Source organism: Centruroides sculpturatus, unplaced genomic scaffold (genome assembly GCF_000671375.1).
Source record: "Centruroides sculpturatus isolate CEXI.00-Female unplaced genomic scaffold, Cexi_2.0 scaffold25, whole genome shotgun sequence".
NCBI classification, from domain to species: domain Eukaryota; kingdom Metazoa; phylum Arthropoda; class Arachnida; order Scorpiones; family Buthidae; genus Centruroides; species Centruroides sculpturatus.
The window spans coordinates 858,809-864,794 of NW_019384428.1; positions in this window are offsets into that span (position 1 = coordinate 858,809).

Below are 5,986 nucleotides of genomic sequence, written 5' to 3' on the forward strand. Positions count from 1 at the left end.
TGAAATAATTAAAGAGATATATTCGTTTTTTTCTTTTTCTGGTGTCTGTTTAAATTATTTTAAAGGTTAAAATATATTAAATATAATATAACTGTTAATCTTAATAAGTAAATATTTAATCAGGCTTCATTCTTTTAGTAATTATTTTATATTTAGAGAATAAGATGGATTAAGTTCATATTTAATCGATTTTTTTATAAAATATAAATCAAAATAAGATCAAATTTCTAATCTGGAAGTTAACTTATTTGTTTTAATAACGACTATATAATTAAATAAAAATCATGGTCAAAATTTTAAATTTTTACCTTTACTATCATTTAATTTCACACGAATTTAATAAGCGAAATTTTTTAATAAATTTGATTTAAGTTTTAATTTTTAATTAAATTATATATTTTACCAGTTACTCGTTTTTTTATTCGTTATAAAAGATAAAATGTTAATCAATTTTGATACTTTTCTGATATTTATACAATGTTATAAATGTTATTTGTATAATCTTGTATGGAAAAAACATATATGTATGTATATGTTGTATATGTATACATATATAACATTATATATATGTTGAATGTAAACTAAAGCTTACAAAAAAAAACAAATCAAAACCAAGTGAACTTGTCTAAAGGAATCTAACATGAATATTGCATGTGAGAATAGCATGTGTTTAGAGTCTAGAATACGTTTGTGCATGATTTTCTGTTTCAAGGACATTAACGGTACTTGCAACATATTTTTAATTTTATTTTACTTTTTAGTTACTTAAATTTATTATTATTATTTTTTTTTTAAATCAAACTTAACTAATATTGAAGAAGTAAATTTTTAATGAGATTTTACTAAAATCTGAATCATATCATAAGATTTTATTCATTGCCAAATCGAATATATATATTTAAAANATATTCATTAAGTAATTTAAATAGTGAATAAACTTCATTATATAAACTAAGTAATATAAGCTTTTAGATCATAATAAACTGAGAAAAGCGTAGGATTAATAACTGAGTTGCTAATGGTTATATATAATGTTTATTTTTTGTAATTAAATTTAAATCATGAATTTTTAAAATATTTATATAAATGTTAAAATAAAAATTTTTTCGTTTATGTATTTATTTATTTTATTGATCTTCATATAAAATTATTACAATTTACAGATAAACATAATGTAAAATAAATTAATATTCTTATAAATAATAATATTTTTTTCATTGATTAGAATGATTATTATTAGAAATTTTTCTTATAAAATTCTAAAAATGCTACAGAACTATTTAATAAATTTATTATATTATATCTAAATATCCGGTCAAAATTTTAATAATTTAACTATTGATTATATTTAGCAAGACACAAAATTCTCCTCCTGCTATTTTCGGATTTACATATACTTTTATACAAATTTAGCATGTAATTTGACATTAAATATAATCCAAATTTTTATTTAATATTTAGAATATTTATTAAATAATCGTACTTAATTACACGATAAGATATCTCTCATAAAGACGTTTATAAAATTATTTATCTACTTAAAATTTTATTGAAAATATCATTAAACTCATAATAATTATATTAATTAGAATTAAAGGTTTTGTAGATATTTTTAGGAAGAAATATAATAAATATTCTATTGAAAATTTAGTGTAATAGTTTTGTTACATCAGCAATAAAATCATCTTTTCCGGCGAAAAGCGTTAATTGTAATCCGTAATCACTATCAAGTAGATATTCTTGACAATAATGTCCATTGTTTGTTTACTTTGACCTTGACCGTGAAGAGCTCACTTAAATATGATATCCCCTTTAATTGCAACAATCTACTATCTATACTTATCACCAGGAGTCTATTAGTGGAATACGATCGTTCAAAACAAACTTTGATATATTCTTTTCAACCACCATTTTTCGATCGTCACACAGCAAAATATTTTATGCTCAAAAATATTTTGACAATTTGGAAGTTTTTCCTTAACTTAGATTTCAAAGCATCAGATGCTATTGACATATTTATTACAGAATCGAAAGACTTACAAGAAAGTTAGACGTCTTTGGAAGGTAATGGTTCATTTATTTATTTCTTTTTTTTTTTAGTATTCTTTTTTTATGATAATCAAAACTGTCGCCAGACAAAAAAAACACCCACTTTTTTCCCTCCAGAATAACGTGAAATTGCACTTGGTCACATCAGAAATGGCTTGAATCTGCCATTCTTATAATTTAACATCTAGCTTTACTCATTCGTTGAATTGAAAACAGAATATTGTCGTTAAAAGAACTGCAATAGTGTGTTATTTTTTCTCTTTTATTTCAAAAAATATATATTGAAAAGAATTACTAGGATGAAAGGATGTTTTCTCTAATAATATAGTTTTACCGATAATATCTTCCAAATGAATCGTTTTAAAATAAACCCTTCACTTTTATTATTAACCAGCCATAAAAGATCTATTGTTTTGAAAATGTTATCGAATTTACCAATTTATGAAATTAGTTCCTGATATTTTATAAAAAATAAATATATTTCGGATATGTTTACATAAACATTTTTACTTAATTTTTGTTTTAATTTTATGTAATTGTGAATAAAATATTTTTTTCTCGCTTTAATATATTACTAATATCACATTGAATTATATAAAGCTTCAGTTTGTATTTAAAAATATAAGAAAATAAAAAAATAATGAGAATATTAGCCATCTTATCTTAATTTAACAATTAAAAATAATATTTTTCTTTGTGTAAGTTATGAAATTCTTCCATATTCCTCATTCTAAAAGACGTGATTTTGTTTTCACAAAGTTTAATCATTTGAAATATGAATAAAAATTATTTTATTTTACTTTACAAAAAGTACATAAGTTGTGAAATATTTTAACAGTAAATTATATATATATATAACAGTTTCTAGGAGTTATGAAAAACTTTAGATTTGCCATCCCTAAACTAATAAGAATCAATTAATTGTATACAAGAAGGTACTTTTTTTCAGAAATTTCTTGCTTTATTGAAAGCGTTACAATTGATTATAGTTAAATACAATGATTTTCATAATTGAATCCAGGGGAAAATTTTGAAAAGCATAAATTAGTCAACTAAAGAGGCGGTTTTTTGCATTGACCTACTTCTGTAATAATCTAACCCATTCTTTAGGAGATTATAACGGGAAGATAAGTTCATGACAAGAGGACAAGTGCCATCATATGCTGAGGTTAGAGGTTGCGTAAACCAATATCGGATTTATCCGGTCTACTAGTAAGCTTGGTGAGAAAGTAATTAATCCAACTTCCCATCTCTGATGACAGTCCAATAAGCCAGTTCTCTCTTCAGTTCGATAGCTTCAATCGAGTGACGTCTTCTACTGGTCAGACTTTCATTACTTTCTGGTGACAGCGAAAATCTCATTTTCCAAGGTCATCTTCATGTTTTTCCACAGCAGGTATGTCTGGACACCATAGATAGCTCGTAATATTGATAGTAAGAAGATATTATAAATATTTTCAATAACTTGCTCATACAATAGACCAGTGGCTCCTATATCTGTAATGATATTGGGTCTATCTGAATTTGATCTTTTTTCAATTTAATATGTTAATAAACTTTTAGAAAATATTTTGTATTAAGTAATATTTGAGAAATTTTTCATAAATTTTATTAAAGCTTTAAAAATGTTCTTTATTTATAGTCCTACAATTATCTTCAAGTTATGAAACATTCTTTCAACTATTTTTGCATTATGACAAGTTAATGAGTAGAATATATCATGTGTCTAACGTGTCATATTGAACATATAATTGACATTAGAGAAAGTTGTGATTAAATAAAAAAAATAACCTTTCATTAAAAATATTTCAACATTCTAAACAATTTTTAGAATCTCCTAAAAGAAAAATGAAATGAAAAAAAAATAATTAATTAATGTTCTTAAACTTTACAAAATCAATTTTAAAGCCACTTTTATCATTTTAATAAAAATAAGATTTATTTTTTTAAATATTTAGTAAGTTTATTTTTAATTATTTAAATTTACTTAAATATAAAATGAAATCCATTTTCCAAAAAATAATATTTCTAAAGTGACATTATTCAATCTAAACTCCTTATGATGAGTCTTAAGTGATCAACTGAATGCTATCGCTGTGTTTTGACTAAGTTTTCATTGGCTTAAAATGATGCTTCAGAGAACACCTGGAGGGATTTACGTCAGCCATGACGTCAAAGTTTCTCTTTTACGTCTTCGATATGGAGTAGAGTTAGTGATTTACATGTTAGTAAATGTCGTTTGATAGTAATCTGAGATAGAAATATGTCATCTATACAGCAATTAAATTTTGTATAATTTTTAAAAATATATAAAAATTCTCATTTATAAATATACAAATAAAATAAGAAAGCTTCCAGTTCAATTTAAACTATTCACAAATTTTCTAAGAAATCAATTTTAATAAGAAACAGAATGGAACAAATACTATATTCGAGGTATTAGACAGCTGGAGAAACACGTTCCAGTCTGACGTTTAATGGGCGCTTATATGTGGGAAACAAACCTTCTAATTAATATTCATTAAGTAATTTAAATAGTGAATAAACTTCATTATATAAACTAAGTAATATAAGCTTTTAGATCATAATAAACTGAGAAAAGCGTAGGATTAATAACTGAGTTGCTAATGGTTATATATAATGTTTATTTTTTGTAATTAAATTTAAATCATGAATTTTTAAAATATTTATATAAATGTTAAAATAAAAATTTTTTCGTTTATGTATTTATTTATTTTATTGATCTTCATATAAAATTATTACAATTTACAGATAAACATAATGTAAAATAAATTAATATTCTTATAAATAATAATATTTTTTTCATTGATTAGAATGATTATTATTAGAAATTTTTCTTATAAAATTCTAAAAATGCTACAGAACTATTTAATAAATTTATTATATTATATCTAAATATCCGGTCAAAATTTTAATAATTTAACTATTGATTATATTTAGCAAGACACAAAATTCTCCTCCTGCTATTTTCGGATTTACATATACTTTTATACAAATTTAGCATGTAATTTGACATTAAATATAATCCAAATTTTTATTTAATATTTAGAATATTTATTAAATAATCGTACTTAATTACACGATAAGATATCTCTCATAAAGACGTTTATAAAATTATTTATCTACTTAAAATTTTATTGAAAATATCATTAAACTCATAATAATTATATTAATTAGAATTAAAGGTTTTGTAGATATTTTTAGGAAGAAATATAATAAATATTCTATTGAAAATTTAGTGTAATAGTTTTGTTACATCAGCAATAAAATCATCTTTTCCGGCGAAAAGCGTTAATTGTAATCCGTAATCACTATCAAGTAGATATTCTTGACAATAATGTCCATTGTTTGTTTACTTTGACCTTGACCGTGAAGAGCTCACTTAAATATGATATCCCCTTTAATTGCAACAATCTACTATCTATACTTATCACCAGGAGTCTATTAGTGGAATACGATCGTTCAAAACAAACTTTGATATATTCTTTTCAACCACCATTTTTCGATCGTCACACCTTTAACTCTACGTTTAAAAAAATAAATTATTAATTTTAAATTTAACTTTTGATATTATAATATAATTTTTATGTACGAAAATTTAGTTTATTAAGTAAAATAAAAAGTTTCTAATTTAATTATATCAATAGAAAATTATTTTTTTGCCACATAATTTATGTAAATTATGAAGATTTTATAGTTTATTAATATATATAAAATATTTTTAAAGTTATTTATAAATATAATTCTTATAAAACTGTATTTTAGTGTGTTAATTTTATACAGTTTCTAACTTATTATATAAGAAATTAATTATAAGATAATATATGCGAAGAGTGTGACACCTGTTTGAATAATTCTAAAGGGTTAATAAATATTGAGTTATGAATAATAATTATTCATTTTAAATTTCCAACAG